The sequence below is a fragment of the Opisthocomus hoazin genome, chromosome 16 (assembly GCF_030867145.1).
Source record: "Opisthocomus hoazin isolate bOpiHoa1 chromosome 16, bOpiHoa1.hap1, whole genome shotgun sequence".
NCBI lineage: Eukaryota > Metazoa > Chordata > Aves > Opisthocomiformes > Opisthocomidae > Opisthocomus > Opisthocomus hoazin.
In genome coordinates, this window is record NC_134429.1 from 4,651,747 (window position 1) to 4,672,349 (window position 20,603).

The following is a 20,603-nucleotide window of genomic DNA, read 5'->3' on the forward strand; positions in this document are numbered from 1 at the left end:
AAGGCGCCCGGCACAAACAGCCAAAAGATACGTTTGAAGTCTGAGGGGGCAAGACAATCAAGCAGCCCCAGTCTCTGTGCCTCTGTGCGAGCAGTGCCATGGGCAGATGAGTCTGAGCAACAGCTTTCCAGGCTAGCTCTTTCTGCCTGCGAGCTACCTGCAGACGTTCGCATTTTCGGAGCAGGGCTGCCAAAGGCGCCCGGCACGGACCACCTAAGCTACGTTTGAAGTTTGAGGGGACAAGACAAGCAAGCAGCCCCAGTCTCTGTGCCTCTGTGCGAGCAGTGCCATGGGCAGATGAGGCTGAGCAACAGCTTTCCAGGCTAGCTCTTTCTGCCTGCGAGCTATCTGCAGACGTTCGCATTTTCGGAGCAGGGCTGCCAAAGGCGCCCAGCAGAGACCACCTAAGATACGTTTGAAGTTTGAGGGGACAAGACAAGCAAGCAGCCCCAGTCTCTGTGCCTCTGTGCGAGCAGTGCCATGGGCAGATGAGGCTGAGCAACAGCTTTCCAGGCTAGCTCTTTCTGCCTGCGAGCTATCTGCAGACGTTCGCATTTTCGGAGCAGGGCTGCCAGAAGCGCCCGGCACGGACCACCTAAGCTACGTTTGAAGTTTGAGGGGACAAGACAAGCAAGCAGCCCCAGTCTCTGTGCCTCTGTGCGAGCAGTGCCATGGGCAGATGAGGCTGAGCAACAGCTTTCCAGGCTAGCTCTTTCTGCCTGCGAGCTATCTGCAGACGTTCGCATTTTCAGAGCAGGGCTGCCAAAGGCGCCCAGCAGAGACCACCTAAGCTACGTTTGAAGTCTGAGGGGGCAAGACAAGCAAGCAGCCCCAGTCTCTGTGCCTCTGTGCGAGCAGTGCCATGGGCAGATGAGGCTGAGCAACAGCTTTCCAGGCTAGCTCTTTCTGCCTGCGAGCTATCTGCAGACGTTTGCATTTTCGGAGCAGGGCTGCCGGAGGCGCCCAGCAGACACCACCTAATCTACGTTTGAAGTTTGAGGGGACAAGACAAGCAAGCAGCCCCAGTCTCTGTGCCTCTGTGCGAGCAGTGCCATGGGCAGATGAGGCTGAGCAACAGCTTTCCAGGCTAGCTCTTTCTGCCTGCGAGCTATCTGCAGACGTTCGCGTTTTCAGAGCAGCGCTGCCACAAGCATCCGGCACGGACCACCTAAGCTACGTTTGAAGTTTGAGGGGACATGACAAGCAAGCAGCCCCACTCTCTGTGCCTCTGTGCAAGCATTGCCATGGGCAGATGAGGCTGAGCAACAGCTTTCCAGGCTAGCTCTTTCTGCCTGCGAGCTATCTGCAGACGTTCGCATTTTCGGAGCAGGGCTGCCGGAGGAGCCCAGCAGAGACCACCTAATCTACGTTTGAAGTTTGAGAGGACAAGACAAGCAAGCAGCCCCAGTCTCTGTGCCTCTGTGCGAGCAGTGCCATGGGCAGATGAGGCTGAGCAACAGCTTTCCAGGCTAGCTCTTTCTGCCTGCGAGCTATCTGCAGACGTTTGCATTTTCGGAGCAGGGCTGCCAAAGGCGCCCGGCACAAACAGCCAAAAGATACGTTTGAAGTCTGAGGGGGCAAGACAAGCAAGCAGCCCCAGTGTCTGTGCCTCTGTGCGAGCAGTGCCATGGGCAGATGAGGCTGAGCAACAGCTTTCCATGCTAGCTCTTTCTGCCTGCGAGCTATCTGCAGACGTTCGCATTTTCGGAGCAGGGCTGCCAAAGGCGCTCGGCACGGACCACCTAAGCTACGTTTCAAGTTTGAGGGGACAAGACAAGCAAGCAGCCCCAGTCTCTGTGCCTCTGTGCGAGCAGTGCCATGGGCAGATGAGGCTGAGCAACAGCTTTCCAGGCTAGCTCTTTCTGCCTGCGAGCTATCTGCAGACGTTCGCATTTTCGGAGCAGGGCTGCCAGAAGCGCCCGGCACGGACCACCAAAGCTACGTTTGAAGTTTGAGGGGACAAGACAAGCAAGCAGCCCCAGTCTCTGTGCCTCTGTGCGAGCAGTGCCATGGGCAGATGAGGCTGAGCAACAGCTTTCCAGGCTAGCTTTTTCTGGCTGCGAGCTACCTGCAGACGTTCGCATTTTCGGAGCAGGGCTGCCGGAGGCGCCCGGCACGGACCACCTAAGCTACGTTTGAAGTCTGAGGGGGCAAGACAAGCAAGCAGCCCCAGTCTCTGTGCCTCTGTGCGAGCAGTGCCATGGGCAGATGAGGCTGAGCAACAGCTTTCCAGGCTAGCTCTTTCTGCCTGCGAGCTATCTGCAGACGTTCGCATTTTCGGAGCAGGGCTGCCGGAGGCGCCCGGCACGGACCACCTAAGCTACGTTTGAAGTTTCAGGGTGCAAGACAAGCAAGTAGCCCCAGTCTCTGTGCCTCTGTGCGAGCAGTGCCATGGGCAGATGAGGCTGAGCAACAGCTTTCCAGGCTAGCTCTTTCTGCCTGCGAGCTATCTGCAGACGTTCGCATTTTCGGAGCAGGGCTGCCAAAGACGCCCAGCACAGACCACCTAAGCTACGTTTGAAGTTTGAGTTGACAAGACAAGCAAGCAGCCCCAGTCTCTGTGCCTCTGTGCGAGCAGTGCCATGGGCAGATGATGCTGAGCAAAAGCTTTCCAGGCTAGCTCTTTCTGACTGCGAGCTATCTGCAGATGTTCGCATTTTCGGAGCAGGGCTGCCGCAAGCACCTGACACGGACCACCTAAGCTACGTTTGAAGTTTGAGGGAACAAGACAAGCAAGCAGCCCCAGTCTCTGTGCCTCTGTGCGAGCAGTGCCATGGGCAGATGAGGCTGAGCAACAGCTTTCCAGGCTAGCTTTTTCTGCCTGCGAGCTATCTGCAGACGTTCGCATTTTCGGAGCAGGGCTGCCGGAGGCGCCCAGCAGAGACCACCTAATCTACGTTTGAAGTTTGGGGGGACAAGACAAGCAAGCAGCCCCAGTCTCTGTGCCTCTGTGCGAGCAGTGCCATGGGCAGATGAGTCTGAGCAACAGCTTTCCAGGCTAGCTCTTTCTGCCCGCGAGCTACCTGCAGACGTTCGCATTTTCGGAGCAGGGCTGCCAAAGGCGCCCGGCACGGACCACCTAAGCTACGTTTGAAGTTTGAGGGAACAAGACAAGCAAGCAGCCCCAGTCTCTGTGCCTCTGTGCGAGCAGTGCCATGGGCAGATGAGGCTGAGCAAGAGCTTTCCAGGCTAGCTCTTTCTGGCTGCGAGCTATCTGCAGACGTTCGCATTTTCGGAGCAGGGCTGCCACAAGCACCCGGCACGGACCACCTAAGCTACGTTTGAAGTTTGAGGGGACAAGACAAGCAAGCAGCCCCAGTCTCTGTGCCTCTGTGCGAGCAGTGCCATGGGCAGATGAGGCTGAGCAACAGCTTTCCAGGCTAGCTCTTTCTGCTGCGAGCTATCTGCAGACGTTTGCATTTTCGGAGCAGGGCTGCCAAAGGCGCCCGGCACAAACAGCCAAAAGATACGTTTGAAGTCTGAGGGGGCAAGACAAGCAAGCAGCCCCAGTCTCTGTGCCTCTGTGCGAGCAGTGCCATGGGCAGATGAGGCTGAGCAACAGCTTTCCAGGCTAGCTCTTTCTGCCTGCGAGCTATCTGCAGACGTTCGCATTTTCGGAGCAGGGTTGCCAACGGCGCCCGGCACGGACCACCTAAGCTACGTTTGAAGTTTCAGGGGACAAGACAAGCAAGCAGCCCCAGTCTCTGTGCCTCTGTGCGAGCAGTGCCATGGGCAGATGAGGCTGAGCAACAGCTTTCCAGGCTAGCTCTTTCTGCTGCGAGCTATCTGCAGACGTTCGCATTTTCAGAGCAGGGCTGCCGGAGGCGCCCGGCACGGACCACCTAAGCTACGTTTGAAGTCTGAGGGGGCAAGACAAGCAAGCAGCCCCAGTCTCTGTGCCTCTGTGCGAGCAGTGCCATGGGCAGATGAGGCTGAGCAACAGCTTTCCAGGCTAGCTCTTTCTGCTGCGAGCTATCTGCAGACGTTTGCATTTTCGGAGCAGGGCTGCCAAAGGCGCCCGGCACAAACAGCCAAAAGATACGTTTGAAGTTTGAGGGGACAAGACAAGCAAGCAGCCCCAGTCTCTGTGCCTCTGTGCGAGCAGTGCCATGGGCAGATGAGGCTGAGCAACAGCTTTCCAGGCTAGCTCTTTCTGCCTGCGAGCTATCTGCAGACGTTCGCGTTTTCAGAGCAGCGCTGCCACAAGCATCCGGCACGGACCACCTAAGCTACGTTTGAAGTTTGAGGGGACATGACAAGCAAGCAGCCCCAGTCTCTGTGCCTCTGTGCAAGCAGTGCCATGGGCAGATGAGGCTGAGCAACAGCTTTCCAGGCTAGCTCTTTCTGCCTGCGAGCTATCTGCAGACGTTCGCATTTTCGGAGCAGGGCTGCCGGAGGCGCCCAGCAGAGACCACCTAATCTACGTTTGAAGTTTGAGAGGACAAGACAAGCAAGCAGCCCCAGTCTCTGTGCCTCTGTGCGAGCAGTGCCATGGGCAGATGAGGCTGAGCAACAGCTTTCCAGGCTAGCTCTTTCTGCCTGCGAGCTATCTGCAGACGTTTGCATTTTCGGAGCAGGGCTGCCAAAGGCGCCCGGCACAAACAGACAAAAGATACGTTTGAAGTCTGAGGGGGCAAGACAAGCAAGCAGCCCCAGTCTCTGTGCCTCTGTGCGAGCAGTGCCATGGGCAGATGAGGCTGAGCAACAGCTTTCCAGGCTAGCTCTTTCTGCCTGCGAGCTATCTGCAGACGTTCGCATTTTCGGAGCAGGGCTGCCAAAGGCGCTCGGCACGGATCACCTAAGCTACGTTTGAAGTTTCAGGGAACAAGACAAGCAAGCAGCCCCAGTCTCTGTGCCTCTGTGCGAGCAGTGCCATGGGCAGATGAGGCTGAGCAACAGCTTTCCAGGCTAGCTCTTTCTGCCTGCGAGCTATCTGCAGACGTTCGCATTTTCGGAGCAGGGCTGCCAGAAGCGCCCGGCACGGACCACCAAAGCTACGTTTGAAGTTTGAGGGGACAAGACAAGCAAGCAGCCCCAGTCTCTGTGCCTCTGTGCGAGCAGTGCCATGGGCAGATGAGGCTGAGCAACAGCTTTCCAGGCTAGCTTTTTCTGCCTGCGAGCTATCTGCAGACGTTCGCATTTTCGGAGCAGGGCTGCCGGAGGCGCCCGGCACGGACCACCTAAGCTACGTTTGAAGTCTGAGGGGGCAAGACAAGCAAGCAGCCCCAGTCTCTGTGCCTCTGTGCGAGCAGTGCCATGGGCAGATGAGGCTGAGCAACAGCTTTCCAGGCTAGCTCTTTCTGCCTGCGAGCTATCTGCAGACGTTCGCATTTTCGGAGCAGGGCTGCCGGAGGCGCCCGGCACGGACCACCTAAGCTACGTTTGAAGTTTCAGGGTGCAAGACAAGCAAGTAGCCCCAGTCTCTGTGCCTCTGTGCGAGCAGTGCCATGGGCAGATGAGGCTGAGCAACAGCTTTCCAGGCTAGCTCTTTCTGCCTGCGAGCTATCTGCAGACGTTCGCATTTTCGGAGCAGGGCTGCCAAAGACGCCCAGCACAGACCACCTAAGCTACGTTTGAAGTTTGAGGGGACAAGACAAGCAAGCAGCCCCAGTCTCTGTGCCTCTGTGCGAGCAGTGCCATGGGCAGATGAGGCTGAGCAAAAGCTTTCCAGGCTAGCTCTTTCTGCCTGCGAGCTATCTGCAGACGTTCGCATTTTCGGAGCAGGGCTGCCGCAAGCACCCGGCACGGACCACCTAAGCTACGTTTGAATTTTGAGGGAACAAGACAAGCAAGCAGCCCCAGTCTCTGTGCCTCTGTGCGAGCAGTGCCATGGGCAGATGAGGCTGAGCAACAGCTTTCCAGGCTAGCTTTTTCTGCCTGCGAGCTATCTGCAGACGTTCGCATTTTCGGAGCAGGGCTGCCGGAGGCGCCCAGCAGAGACCACCTAATCTACGTTTGAAGTTTGGGGGGACAAGACAAGCAAGCAGCCCCAGTCTCTGTGCCTCTGTGCGAGCAGTGCCATGGGCAGATGAGTCTGAGCAACAGCTTTCCAGGCTAGCTCTTTCTGCCTGCGAGCTATCTGCAGACGTTCGCATTTTCGGAGCAGGGCTGCCACAAGCACCCGGCACGGACCACCTAAGCTACGTTTGAAGTTTGAGGGGACAAGACAAGCAAGCAGCCCCAGTCTCTGTGCCTCTGTGCGAGCAGTGCCATGGGCAGATGAGGCTGAGCAACAGCTTTCCAGGCTAGCTCTTTCTGCTGCGAGCTATCTGCAGACTTTCGCATTTTCGGAGCAGGGCTGCCGGAGGCGCCCAGCAGAGACCACCTAAGCTACGTTTGAAGTTTGAGGGGACAAGACAAGCAAGCAGCCCCAGTCTCTGTGCCTCTGTGCGAGCAGTGCCATGGGCAGATGAGGCTGAGCAACAGCTTTCCATGCTAGCTCTTTCTGCCTGCGAGCTATCTGCAGACGTTCGCATTTTCGGAGCAGGGCTGCCAAAGGCGCTCGGCACGGACCACCTAAGCTACGTTTGAAGTTTGAGGGGACAAGACAAGCAAGCAGCCCCAGTCTCTGTGCCTCTGTGCGAGCAGTGCCATGGGCAGATGAGGCTGAGCAACAGCTTTCCAGGCTAGCTCTTTCTGCCTGCGAGCTATCTGCAGACGTTCGCATTTTCGGAGCAGGGCTGCCAGAAGCGCCCGGCACGGACCACCTAAGCTACGTTTGAAGTTTGAGGGGACAAGACAAGCAAGCAGCCCCAGTCTCTGTGCCTCTGTGCGAGCAGTGCCATGGGCAGATGAGGCTGAGCAACAGCTTTCCAGGCTAGCTCTTTCTGCTGCGAGCTATCTGCAGACTTTCGCATTTTCGGAGCAGGGCTGCCGGAGGCGCCCAGCAGAGACCACCTAAGCTACGTTTGAAGTTTGAGGGGACAAGACAAGCAAGCAGCCCCAGTCTCTGTGCCTCTGTGCGAGCAGTGCCATGGGCAGATGAGGCTGAGCAACAGCTTTCCATGCTAGCTCTTTGTGCCTGCGAGCTATCTGCAGACGTTCGCATTTTCGGAGCAGGGCTGCCAAAGGCGCTCGGCACGGACCACCTAAGCTACGTTTGAAGTTTGAGGGGACAAGACAAGCAAGCAGCCCCAGTCTCTGTGCCTCTGTGCGAGCAGTGCCATGGGCAGATGAGGCTGAGCAACAGCTTTCCAGGCTAGCTTTTTCTGGCTGCGAGCTATCTGCAGACGTTCGCATTTTCGGAGCAGGGCTGCCGGAGGCGCCCGGCACGGACCACCTAAGCTACGTTTGAAGTCTGAGGGGGCAAGACAAGCAAGCAGCCCCAGTCTCTGTGCCTCTGTGCGAGCAGTGCCATGGGCAGATGAGGCTGAGCAACAGCTTTCCAGGCTAGCTCTTTCTGCCTGCGAGCTATCTGCAGACGTTCGCATTTTCGGAGCAGGGCTGCCGGAGGCGCCCGGCACGGACCACCTAAGCTACGTTTGAAGTTTCAGGGTGCAAGACAAGCAAGTAGCCCCAGTCTCTGTGCCTCTGTGCGAGCAGTGCCATGGGCAGATGAGGCTGAGCAACAGCTTTCCAGGCTAGCTCTTTCTGCCTGCGAGCTATCTGCAGACGTTCGCATTTTCGGAGCAGGGCTGCCAAAGACGCCCAGCACAGACCACCTAAGCTACGTTTGAAGTTTGAGTTGACAAGACAAGCAAGCAGCCCCAGTCTCTGTGCCTCTGTGCGAGCAGTGCCATGGGCAGATGAGGCTGAGCAAAAGCTTTCCAGGCTAGCTCTTTCTGCCTGCGAGCTATCTGCAGACGTTCGCATTTTCGGAGCAGGGCTGCCGCAAGCACCCGGCACGGACCACCTAAGCTACGTTTGAATTTTGAGGGAACAAGACAAGCAAGCAGCCCCAGTCTCTGTGCCTCTGTGCGAGCAGTGCCATGGGCAGATGAGGCTGAGCAACAGCTTTCCAGGCTAGCTTTTTCTGCCTGCGAGCTATCTGCAGACGTTCGCATTTTCGGAGCAGGGCTGCCGGAGGCGCCCAGCAGAGACCACCTAATCTACGTTTGAAGTTTGGGGGGACAAGACAAGCAAGCAGCCCCAGTCTCTGTGCCTCTGTGCGAGCAGTGCCATGGGCAGATGAGTCTGAGCAACAGCTTTCCAGGCTAGCTCTTTCTGCCTGCGAGCTATCTGCAGACGTTCGCATTTTCGGAGCAGGGCTGCCACAAGCACCCGGCACGGACCACCTAAGCTACGTTTGAAGTTTGAGGGGACAAGACAAGCAAGCAGCCCCAGTCTCTGTGCCTCTGTGCGAGCAGTGCCATGGGCAGATGAGGCTGAGCAACAGCTTTCCAGGCTAGCTCTTTCTGCTGCGAGCTATCTGCAGACTTTCGCATTTTCGGAGCAGGGCTGCCGGAGGCGCCCAGCAGAGACCACCTAAGCTACGTTTGAAGTTTGAGGGGACAAGACAAGCAAGCAGCCCCAGTCTCTGTGCCTCTGTGCGAGCAGTGCCATGGGCAGATGAGGCTGAGCAACAGCTTTCCATGCTAGCTCTTTCTGCCTGCGAGCTATCTGCAGACGTTCGCATTTTCGGAGCAGGGCTGCCAAAGGCGCTCGGCACGGACCACCTAAGCTACGTTTGAAGTTTGAGGGGACAAGACAAGCAAGCAGCCCCAGTCTCTGTGCCTCTGTGCGAGCAGTGCCATGGGCAGATGAGGCTGAGCAACAGCTTTCCAGGCTAGCTCTTTCTGCCTGCGAGCTATCTGCAGACGTTCGCATTTTCGGAGCAGGGCTGCCAGAAGCGCCCGGCACGGACCACCTAAGCTACGTTTGAAGTTTGAGGGGACAAGACAAGCAAGCAGCCCCAGTCTCTGTGCCTCTGTGCGAGCAGTGCCATGGGCAGATGAGGCTGAGCAACAGCTTTCCAGGCTAGCTCTTTCTGCTGCGAGCTATCTGCAGACTTTCGCATTTTCGGAGCAGGGCTGCCGGAGGCGCCCAGCAGAGACCACCTAAGCTACGTTTGAAGTTTGAGGGGACAAGACAAGCAAGCAGCCCCAGTCTCTGTGCCTCTGTGCGAGCAGTGCCATGGGCAGATGAGGCTGAGCAACAGCTTTCCATGCTAGCTCTTTGTGCCTGCGAGCTATCTGCAGACGTTCGCATTTTCGGAGCAGGGCTGCCAAAGGCGCTCGGCACGGACCACCTAAGCTACGTTTGAAGTTTGAGGGGACAAGACAAGCAAGCAGCCCCAGTCTCTGTGCCTCTGTGCGAGCAGTGCCATGGGCAGATGAGGCTGAGCAACAGCTTTCCAGGCTAGCTTTTTCTGGCTGCGAGCTATCTGCAGACGTTCGCATTTTCGGAGCAGGGCTGCCGGAGGCGCCCGGCACGGACCACCTAAGCTACGTTTGAAGTCTGAGGGGGCAAGACAAGCAAGCAGCCCCAGTCTCTGTGCCTCTGTGCGAGCAGTGCCATGGGCAGATGAGGCTGAGCAACAGCTTTCCAGGCTAGCTCTTTCTGCCTGCGAGCTATCTGCAGACGTTCGCATTTTCGGAGCAGGGCTGCCGGAGGCGCCCGGCACGGACCACCTAAGCTACGTTTGAAGTTTCAGGGTGCAAGACAAGCAAGTAGCCCCAGTCTCTGTGCCTCTGTGCGAGCAGTGCCATGGGCAGATGAGGCTGAGCAACAGCTTTCCAGGCTAGCTCTTTCTGCCTGCGAGCTATCTGCAGACGTTCGCATTTTCGGAGCAGGGCTGCCAAAGACGCCCAGCACAGACCACCTAAGCTACGTTTGAAGTTTGAGTTGACAAGACAAGCAAGCAGCCCCAGTCTCTGTGCCTCTGTGCGAGCAGTGCCATGGGCAGATGATGCTGAGCAAAAGCTTTCCAGGCTAGCTCTTTCTGACTGCGAGCTATCTGCAGATGTTCGCATTTTCGGAGCAGGGCTGCCGCAAGCACCTGACACGGACCACCTAAGCTACGTTTGAAGTTTGAGGGAACAAGACAAGCAAGCAGCCCCAGTCTCTGTGCCTCTGTGCGAGCAGTGCCATGGGCAGATGAGGCTGAGCAACAGCTTTCCAGGCTAGCTTTTTCTGCCTGCGAGCTATCTGCAGACGTTCGCATTTTCGGAGCAGGGCTGCCGGAGGCGCCCAGCAGAGACCACCTAATCTACGTTTGAAGTTTGGGGGGACAAGACAAGCAAGCAGCCCCAGTCTCTGTGCCTCTGTGCGAGCAGTGCCATGGGCAGATGAGTCTGAGCAACAGCTTTCCAGGCTAGCTCTTTCTGCCCGCGAGCTACCTGCAGACGTTCGCATTTTCGGAGCAGGGCTGCCAAAGGCGCCCGGCACGGACCACCTAAGCTACGTTTGAAGTTTGAGGGGACAAGACAAGCAAGCAGCCCCAGTCTCTGTGCCTCTGTGCGAGCAGTGCCATGGGCAGATGAGGCTGAGCAACAGCTTTCCAGGCTAGCTCTTTCTGGCTGCGAGCTATCTGCAGACGTTCGCATTTTCGGAGCAGGGCTGCCACAAGCACCCGGCACGGACCACCTAAGCTACGTTTGAAGTTTGAGGGGACAAGACAAGCAAGCAGCCCCAGTCTCTGTGCCTCTGTGCGAGCAGTGCCATGGGCAGATGAGGCTGAGCAACAGCTTTCCAGGCTAGCTCTTTCTGCTGCGAGCTATCTGCAGACGTTTGCATTTTCGGAGCAGGGCTGCCAAAGGCGCCCGGCACAAACAGCCAAAAGATACGTTTGAAGTCTGAGGGGGCAAGACAAGCAAGCAGCCCCAGTCTCTGTGCCTCTGTGCGAGCAGTGCCATGGGCAGATGAGGCTGAGCAACAGCTTTCCAGGCTAGCTCTTTCTGCCTGCGAGCTATCTGCAGACGTTTGCATTTTCGGAGCAGGGTTGCCAACGGCGCCCGGCACGGACCACCTAAGCTACGTTTGAAGTTTCAGGGGACAAGACAAGCAAGCAGCCCCAGTCTCTGTGCCTCTGTGTGAGCAGTGCCATGGGCAGATGAGGCTGAGCAACAGCTTTCCAGGCTAGCTCTTTCTGCTGCGAGCTATCTGCAGACGTTTGCATTTTCGGAGCAGGGCTGCCAAAGGCGCCCGGCACAAACAGCCAAAAGATACGTTTGAAGTTTGAGGGGACAAGACAAGCAAGCAGCCCCAGTCTCTGTGCCTCTGTGCGAGCAGTGCCATGGGCAGATGAGGCTGAGCAAAAGCTTTCCAGGCTAGCTCTTTCTGCCTGCGAGCTATCTGCAGACGTTCGCGTTTTCAGAGCAGCGCTGCCACAAGCATCCGGCACGGACCACCTAAGCTACGTTTGAAGTTTGAGGGGACATGACAAGCAAGCAGCCCCAGTCTCTGTGCCTCTGTGCAAGCAGTGCCATGGGCAGATGAGGCTGAGCAACAGCTTTCCAGGCTAGCTCTTTCTGCTGCGAGCTATCTGCAGACTTTCGCATTTTCGGAGCAGGGCTGCCGGAGGCGCCCAGCAGAGACCACCTAAGCTACGTTTGAAGTTTGAGGGGACAAGACAAGCAAGCAGCCCCAGTCTCTGTGCCTCTGTGCGAGCAGTGCCATGGGCAGATGAGGCTGAGCAACAGCTTTCCAGGCTAGCTCTTTCTGCCTGCGAGCTATCTGCAGACGTTCGCATTTTCGGAGCAGGGCTGCCAAAGACGCCCAGCACAGACCACCTAAGCTACGTTTGAAGTTTGAGTTGACAAGACAAGCAAGCAGCCCCAGTCTCTGTGCCTCTGTGCGAGCAGTGCCATGGGCAGATGATGCTGAGCAAAAGCTTTCCAGGCTAGCTCTTTCTGACTGCGAGCTATCTGCAGATGTTCGCATTTTCGGAGCAGGGCTGCCGCAAGCACCTGACACGGACCACCTAAGCTACGTTTGAAGTTTGAGGGAACAAGACAAGCAAGCAGCCCCAGTCTCTGTGCCTCTGTGCGAGCAGTGCCATGGGCAGATGAGGCTGAGCAACAGCTTTCCAGGCTAGCTTTTTCTGCCTGCGAGCTATCTGCAGACGTTCGCATTTTCGGAGCAGGGCTGCCGGAGGCGCCCAGCAGAGACCACCTAATCTACGTTTGAAGTTTGGGGGGACAAGACAAGCAAGCAGCCCCAGTCTCTGTGCCTCTGTGCGAGCAGTGCCATGGGCAGATGAGTCTGAGCAACAGCTTTCCAGGCTAGCTCTTTCTGCCCGCGAGCTACCTGCAGACGTTCGCATTTTCGGAGCAGGGCTGCTAAAGGCGCCCGGCACGGACCACCTAAGCTACGTTTGAAGTTTGAGGGGACAAGACAAGCAAGCAGCCCCAGTCTCTGTGCCTCTGTGCGAGCAGTGCCATGGGCAGATGAGGCTGAGCAACAGCTTTCCAGGCTAGCTCTTTCTGGCTGCGAGCTATCTGCAGACGTTCGCATTTTCGGAGCAGGGCTGCCACAAGCACCCGGCACGGACCACCTAAGCTACGTTTGAAGTTTGAGGGGACAAGACAAGCAAGCAGCCCCAGTCTCTGTGCCTCTGTGCGAGCAGTGCCATGGGCAGATGAGGCTGAGCAACAGCTTTCCAGGCTAGCTCTTTCTGCTGCGAGCTATCTGCAGACGTTTGCATTTTCGGAGCAGGGCTGCCAAAGGCGCCCGGCACAAACAGCCAAAAGATACGTTTGAAGTCTGAGGGGGCAAGACAAGCAAGCAGCCCCAGTCTCTGTGCCTCTGTGCGAGCAGTGCCATGGGCAGATGAGGCTGAGCAACAGCTTTCCAGGCTAGCTCTTTCTGCCTGCGAGCTATCTGCAGACGTTTGCATTTTCGGAGCAGGGTTGCCAACGGCGCCCGGCACGGACCACCTAAGCTACGTTTGAAGTTTCAGGGGACAAGACAAGCAAGCAGCCCCAGTCTCTGTGCCTCTGTGTGAGCAGTGCCATGGGCAGATGAGGCTGAGCAACAGCTTTCCAGGCTAGCTCTTTCTGCTGCGAGCTATCTGCAGACGTTCGCATTTTCAGAGCAGGGCTGCCGGAGGCGCCCGGCACGGACCACCTAAGCTACGTTTGAAGTCTGAGGGGGCAAGACAAGCAAGCAGCCCCAGTCTCTGTGCCTCTGTGCGAGCAGTGCCATGGGCAGATGAGGCTGAGCAACAGCTTTCCAGGCTAGCTCTTTCTGCTGCGAGCTATCTGCAGACGTTTGCATTTTCGGAGCAGGGCTGCCAAAGGCGCCCGGCACAAACAGCCAAAAGATACGTTTGAAGTTTGAGGGGACAAGACAAGCAAGCAGCCCCAGTCTCTGTGCCTCTGTGCGAGCAGTGCCATGGGCAGATGAGGCTGAGCAAAAGCTTTCCAGGCTAGCTCTTTCTGCCTGCGAGCTATCTGCAGACGTTCGCGTTTTCAGAGCAGCGCTGCCACAAGCATCCGGCACGGACCACCTAAGCTACGTTTGAAGTTTGAGGGGACATGACAAGCAAGCAGCCCCAGTCTCTGTGCCTCTGTGCAAGCAGTGCCATGGGCAGATGAGGCTGAGCAACAGCTTTCCAGGCTAGCTCTTTCTGCCTGCGAGCTATCTGCAGACGTTCGCATTTTCGGAGCAGGGCTGCCGGAGGCGCCCAGCAGAGACCACCTAATCTACGTTTGAAGTTTGAGAGGACAAGACAAGCAAGCAGCCCCAGTCTCTGTGCCTCTGTGCGAGCAGTGCCATGGGCAGATGAGGCTGAGCAACAGCTTTCCAGGCTAGCTCTTTCTGCCTGCGAGCTATCTGCAGACGTTCGCATTTTCGGAGCAGGGCTGCCAGAAGCGCCCGGCACGGACCACCTAAGCTACGTTTGAAGTTTGAGGGGACAAGACAAGCAAGCAGCCCCAGTCTCTGTGCCTCTGTGCGAGCAGTGCCATGGGCAGATGAGGCTGAGCAACAGCTTTCCAGGCTAGCTCTTTCTGCTGCGAGCTATCTGCAGACTTTCGCATTTTCGGAGCAGGGCTGCCGGAGGCGCCCAGCAGAGACCACCTAAGCTACGTTTGAAGTTTGAGGGGACAAGACAAGCAAGCAGCCCCAGTCTCTGTGCCTCTGTGCGAGCAGTGCCATGGGCAGATGAGGCTGAGCAACAGCTTTCCATGCTAGCTCTTTCTGCCTGCGAGCTATCTGCAGACGTTCGCATTTTCGGAGCAGGGCTGCCAAAGGCGCTCGGCACGGACCACCTAAGCTACGTTTGAAGTTTGAGGGGACAAGACAAGCAAGCAGCCCCAGTCTCTGTGCCTCTGTGCGAGCAGTGCCATGGGCAGATGAGGCTGAGCAACAGCTTTCCAGGCTAGCTCTTTCTGCCTGCGAGCTATCTGCAGACGTTCGCATTTTCGGAGCAGGGCTGCCAGAAGCGCCCGGCACGGACCACCAAAGCTACGTTTGAAGTTTGAGGGGACAAGACAAGCAAGCAGCCCCAGTCTCTGTGCCTCTGTGCGAGCAGTGCCATGGGCAGATGAGGCTGAGCAACAGCTTTCCAGGCTAGCTTTTTCTGGCTGCGAGCTATCTGCAGACGTTCGCATTTTCGGAGCAGGGCTGCCGGAGGCGCCCGGCACGGACCACCTAAGCTACGTTTGAAGTCTGAGGGGGCAAGACAAGCAAGCAGCCCCAGTCTCTGTGCCTCTGTGCGAGCAGTGCCATGGGCAGATGAGGCTGAGCAACAGCTTTCCAGGCTAGCTCTTTCTGCCTGCGAGCTATCTGCAGACGTTCGCATTTTCGGAGCAGGGCTGCCGGAGGCGCCCGGCACGGACCACCTAAGCTACGTTTGAAGTTTCAGGGTGCAAGACAAGCAAGTAGCCCCAGTCTCTGTGCCTCTGTGCGAGCAGTGCCATGGGCAGATGAGGCTGAGCAACAGCTTTCCAGGCTAGCTCTTTCTGCCTGCGAGCTATCTGCAGACGTTCGCATTTTCGGAGCAGGGCTGCCAAAGACGCCCAGCACAGACCACCTAAGCTACGTTTGAAGTTTGAGTTGACAAGACAAGCAAGCAGCCCCAGTCTCTGTGCCTCTGTGCGAGCAGTGCCATGGGCAGATGATGCTGAGCAAAAGCTTTCCAGGCTAGCTCTTTCTGACTGCGAGCTATCTGCAGATGTTCGCATTTTCGGAGCAGGGCTGCCGCAAGCACCTGACACGGACCACCTAAGCTACGTTTGAAGTTTGAGGGAACAAGACAAGCAAGCAGCCCCAGTCTCTGTGCCTCTGTGCGAGCAGTGCCATGGGCAGATGAGGCTGAGCAACAGCTTTCCAGGCTAGCTTTTTCTGCCTGCGAGCTATCTGCAGACGTTCGCATTTTCGGAGCAGGGCTGCCGGAGGCGCCCAGCAGAGACCACCTAATCTACGTTTGAAGTTTGGGGGGACAAGACAAGCAAGCAGCCCCAGTCTCTGTGCCTCTGTGCGAGCAGTGCCATGGGCAGATGAGTCTGAGCAACAGCTTTCCAGGCTAGCTCTTTCTGCCCGCGAGCTACCTGCAGACGTTCGCATTTTCGGAGCAGGGCTGCCAAAGGCGCCCGGCACGGACCACCTAAGCTACGTTTGAAGTTTGAGGGGACAAGACAAGCAAGCAGCCCCAGTCTCTGTGCCTCTGTGCGAGCAGTGCCATGGGCAGATGAGGCTGAGCAACAGCTTTCCAGGCTAGCTCTTTCTGGCTGCGAGCTATCTGCAGACGTTCGCATTTTCGGAGCAGGGCTGCCACAAGCACCCGGCACGGACCACCTAAGCTACGTTTGAAGTTTGAGGGGACAAGACAAGCAAGCAGCCCCAGTCTCTGTGCCTCTGTGCGAGCAGTGCCATGGGCAGATGAGGCTGAGCAACAGCTTTCCAGGCTAGCTCTTTCTGCTGCGAGCTATCTGCAGACGTTTGCATTTTCGGAGCAGGGCTGCCAAAGGCGCCCGGCACAAACAGCCAAAAGATACGTTTGAAGTCTGAGGGGGCAAGACAAGCAAGCAGCCCCAGTCTCTGTGCCTCTGTGCGAGCAGTGCCATGGGCAGATGAGGCTGAGCAACAGCTTTCCAGGCTAGCTCTTTCTGCTGCGAGCTATCTGCAGACGTTTGCATTTTCGGAGCAGGGCTGCCAAAGGCGCCCGGCACAAACAGCCAAAAGATACGTTTGAAGTTTCAGGGGACAAGACAAGCAAGCAGCCCCAGTCTCTGTGCCTCTGTGCGAGCAGTGCCATGGGCAGATGAGGCTGAGCAACAGCTTTCCAGGCTAGCTCTTTCTGCCTGCGAGCTATCTGCAGACGTTCGCGTTTTCAGAGCAGCGCTGCCACAAGCATCCGGCACGGACCACCTAAGCTACGTTTGAAGTTTGAGGGGACATGACAAGCAAGCAGCCCCAGTCTCTGTGCCTCTGTGCAAGCAGTGCCATGGGCAGATGAGGCTGAGCAACAGCTTTCCAGGCTAGCTCTTTCTGCCTGCGAGCTATCTGCAGACGTTCGCATTTTCGGAGCAGGGCTGCCGGAGGCGCCCAGCAGAGACCACCTAATCTACGTTTGAAGTTTGAGAGGACAAGACAAGCAAGCAGCCCCAGTCTCTGTGCCTCTGTGCGAGCAGTGCCATGGGCAGATGAGGCTGAGCAACAGCTTTCCAGGCTAGCTCTTTCTGCTGCGAGCTATCTGCAGACGTTTGCATTTTCGGAGCAGGGCTGCCAGAAGCGCCCGGCACAAACAGCCAAAAGATACGTTTGAAGTCTGAGGGGGCAAGACAAGCAAGCAGCCCCAGTCTCTGTGCCTCTGTGCGAGCAGTGCCATGGGCAGATGAGGCTGAGCAACAGCTTTCCAGGCTAGCTCTTTCTGCCTGCGAGCTATCTGCAGACGTTCGCATTTTCGGAGCAGGGCTGCCAAAGGCGCTCGGCACGGATCACCTAAGCTACGTTTGAAGTTTCAGGGAACAAGACAAGCAAGCAGCCCCAGTCTCTGTGCCTCTGTGCGAGCAGTGCCATGGGCAGATGAGGCTGAGCAACAGCTTTCCAGGCTAGCTCTTTCTGCCTGCGAGCTATCTGCAGACGTTCGCATTTTCGGAGCAGGGCTGCCAGAAGCGCCCGGCACGGACCACCAAAGCTACGTTTGAAGTTTGAGGGGACAAGACAAGCAAGCAGCCCCAGTCTCTGTGCCTCTGTGCGAGCAGTGCCATGGGCAGATGAGGCTGAGCAACAGCTTTCCAGGCTAGCTTTTTCTGCCTGCGAGCTATCTGCAGACGTTCGCATTTTCGGAGCAGGGCTGCCGGAGGCGCCCGGCACGGACCACCTAAGCTACGTTTGAAGTCTGAGGGGGCAAGACAAGCAAGCAGCCCCAGTCTCTGTGCCTCTGTGCGAGCAGTGCCATGGGCAGATGAGGCTGAGCAACAGCTTTCCAGGCTAGCTCTTTCTGCCTGCGAGCTATCTGCAGACGTTCGCATTTTCGGAGCAGGGCTGCCGGAGGCGCCCGGCACGGACCACCTAAGCTACGTTTGAAGTTTCAGGGTGCAAGACAAGCAAGTAGCCCCAGTCTCTGTGCCTCTGTGCGAGCAGTGCCATGGGCAGATGAGGCTGAGCAACAGCTTTCCAGGCTAGCTCTTTCTGCCTGCGAGCTATCTGCAGACGTTCGCATTTTCGGAGCAGGGCTGCCAAAGACGCCCAGCACAGACCACCTAAGCTACGTTTGAAGTTTGAGGGGACAAGACAAGCAAGCAGCCCCAGTCTCTGTGCCTCTGTGCGAGCAGTGCCATGGGCAGATGAGGCTGAGCAACAGCTTTCCAGGCTAGCTTTTTCTGCCTGCGAGCTATCTGCAGACATTCGCATTTTCGGAGCAGGGCTGCCGGAGGCGCCCAGCAGAGACCACCTAATCTACGTTTGAAGTTTGGGGGGACAAGACAAGCAAGCAGCCCCAGTCTCTGTGCCTCTGTGCGAGCAGTGCCATGGGCAGATGAGTCTGAGCAACAGCTTTCCAGGCTAGCTCTTTCTGCCCGCGAGCTACCTGCAGACGTTCGCATTTTCGTAGCAGGGCTGCCAAAGGCGCCCGGCACGGACCACCTAAGCTACGTTTGAAGTTTGAGGGGACAAGACAAGCAAGCAGCCCCAGTCTCTGTGCCTCTGTGCGAGCAGTGCCATGGGCAAATGAGGCTGAGCAACAGCTTTCCAGGCTAGCTCTTTCTGCCTGCGAGCTATCTGCAGACGTTTGCATTTTCGGAGCAGGGCTGCCAAAGGCGCCCGGCACAAACAGCCAAAAGATACGTTTGAAGTCTGAGGGGGCAAGACAAGCAAGCAGCCCCAGTCTCTGTGCCTCTGTGCGAGCAGTGCCATGGGCAGATGAGGCTGAGCAACAGCTTTCCAGGCTAGCTCTTTCTGCCTGCGAGCTATCTGCAGACGTTTGCATTTTCGGAGCAGGGTTGCCAACGGCGCCCGGCACGGACCACCTAAGCTACGTTTGAAGTTTCAGGGGACAAGACAAGCAAGCAGCCCCAGTCTCTGTGCCTCTGTGCGAGCAGTGCCATGGGCAGATGAGGCTGAGCAACAGCTTTCCAGGCTAGCTCTTTCTGCCTGCGAGCTATCTGCAGACGTTCGCATTTTCGGAGCAGGGCTGCCACAAGCACCCGGCACGGACCACCTAAGCTACGTTTGAAGTTTGAGGGGACAAGACAAGCAAGCAGCCCCAGTCTCTGTGCCTCTGTGCGAGCAGTGCCATGGGCAGATGAGGCTGAGCAACAGCTTTCCAGGCTAGCTCTTTCTGCTGCGAGCTATCTGCAGACTTTCGCATTTTCGGAGCAGGGCTGCCGGAGGCGCCCAGCAGAGACCACCTAAGCTACGTTTGAAGTTTGAGGGGACAAGACAAGCAAGCAGCCCCAGTCTCTGTGCCTCTGTGCGAGCAGTGCCATGGGCAGATGAGGCTGAGCAACAGCTTTCCAGGCTAGCTCTTTCTGGCTGCGAGCTATCTGCAGACGTTCGCATTTTCGGAGCAGGACTGCCAAAGGAGCCCAGCACAGACCACCTAAGCTACGTTTGAAGTTTAAGGGGACAAGACAAGCAAGCAGCCCCAGTCTCTGTGCCTCTGTGCAAGCAGTGCCATGGGCAGATGAGGCTGAGCAAGAGCTTTCCAGGCTAGCTCTTTCTGCCTGCGAGCTATCTGCAGACGTTTGCATTTTCGGAGCAGGGCTGCCAGAAGCGCCCGGCACGGACCACCTAAGCTACTTTTGAAGTTTGAGGGGACAAGACAAGCAAGCAGCCCCAGTCTCTGTGCCTCTGTGCGAGCAGTGCCATGGGCAGATGAGTCTGAGCAACAGCTTTCCAGGCTAGCTCTTTCTGCTGCGAGCTATCTGCAGACGTTCGCATTTTCAGAGCAGGGCTGCCGGAGGCGCCCGGCACGGACCACCTAAGCTACGTTTGAAGTCTGAGGGGGCAAGACAAGCAAGCAGCCCCAGTCTCTGTGCCTCTGTGCGAGCAGTGCCATGGGCAGATGAGGCTGAGCAACAGCTTTCCAGGCTAGCTCTTTCTGCCTGCGAGCTATCTGCAGACGTTCGCATTTTCGGAGCAGGGCTGCCGGAGGCGCCCAGCAGAGACCACCTAATCTACGTTTGAAGTTTGAGGGGACAAGACAAGCAAGCAGCCCCAGTCTCTGTGCCTCTGTGCGAGCAGTGCCATGGGCAGATGAGGCTGAGCAACAGCTTTCCAGGCTAGCTCTTTCTGCCTGCGAGCTATCTGCAGACGTTCGCGTTTTCAGAGCAGCGCTGCCACAAGCATCCGGCACGGACCACCTAAGCTACGTTTGAAGTTTGAGGGGACATGACAAGCAAGCAGCCCCAGTCTCTGTGCCTCTGTGCAAGCAGTGCCATGGGCAGATGAGGCTGAGCAACAGCTTTCCAGGCTAGCTCTTTCTGCCTGCGAGCTATCTGCAGACGTTCGCATTTTCGGAGCAGGGCTGTCGGAGGCGCCCAGCAGAGACCACCTAATCTACGTTTGAAGTTTGAGAGGACAAGACAAGCAAGCAGCCCCAGTCTCTGTGCCTCTGTGCGAGCAGTGCTATGGGCAGATGAGGCTGAGCAACAGCTTTCCAGGCTAGCTCTTTCTGCCTGCGAGCTATCTGCAGACGTTCGCATTTTCGGAGCAGGGCTGCCAAAGGCGCCCGGCACGGACCACCAAAGCTACGTTTGAAGTTTGAGGGGACAAGACAAGCAAGCAGCCCCAGTCTCTGTGCCTCTGTGCGAGCAGTGCCATGGGCAGATGAGGCTGAGCAACAGCTTTCCAGGCTAGCTCTTTCTGGCTGCGAGCTATCTGCAGACGTTCGCATTTTCGGAGCAGGGCTGCCGGAGGCGCCCGGCACGGACCACCTAAGCTACGTTTGAAGTCTGAGGGGGCAAGACAAGCAAGCAGCCCCAGTCTCTGTGCCTCTGTGCGAGCAGTGCCATGGGCAGATGAGGCTGAGCAACAGCTTTCCAGGCTAGCTCTTTCTGCCTGCGAGCTATCTGCAGATGTTCGCATTTTCGGAGCAGGGCTGCCGCAAGCACCCGGCACGGACCACCTAAGCTACGTTTGAAGTTTGAGGGAACAAGACAAGCAAGCAGCCCCAGTCTCTGTGCCTCTGTGCGAGCAGTGCCATGGGCAGATGAGGCTGAGCAACAGCTTTCCAGGCTAGCTTTTTCTGCCTGCGAGCTATCTGCAGACGTTCGCAT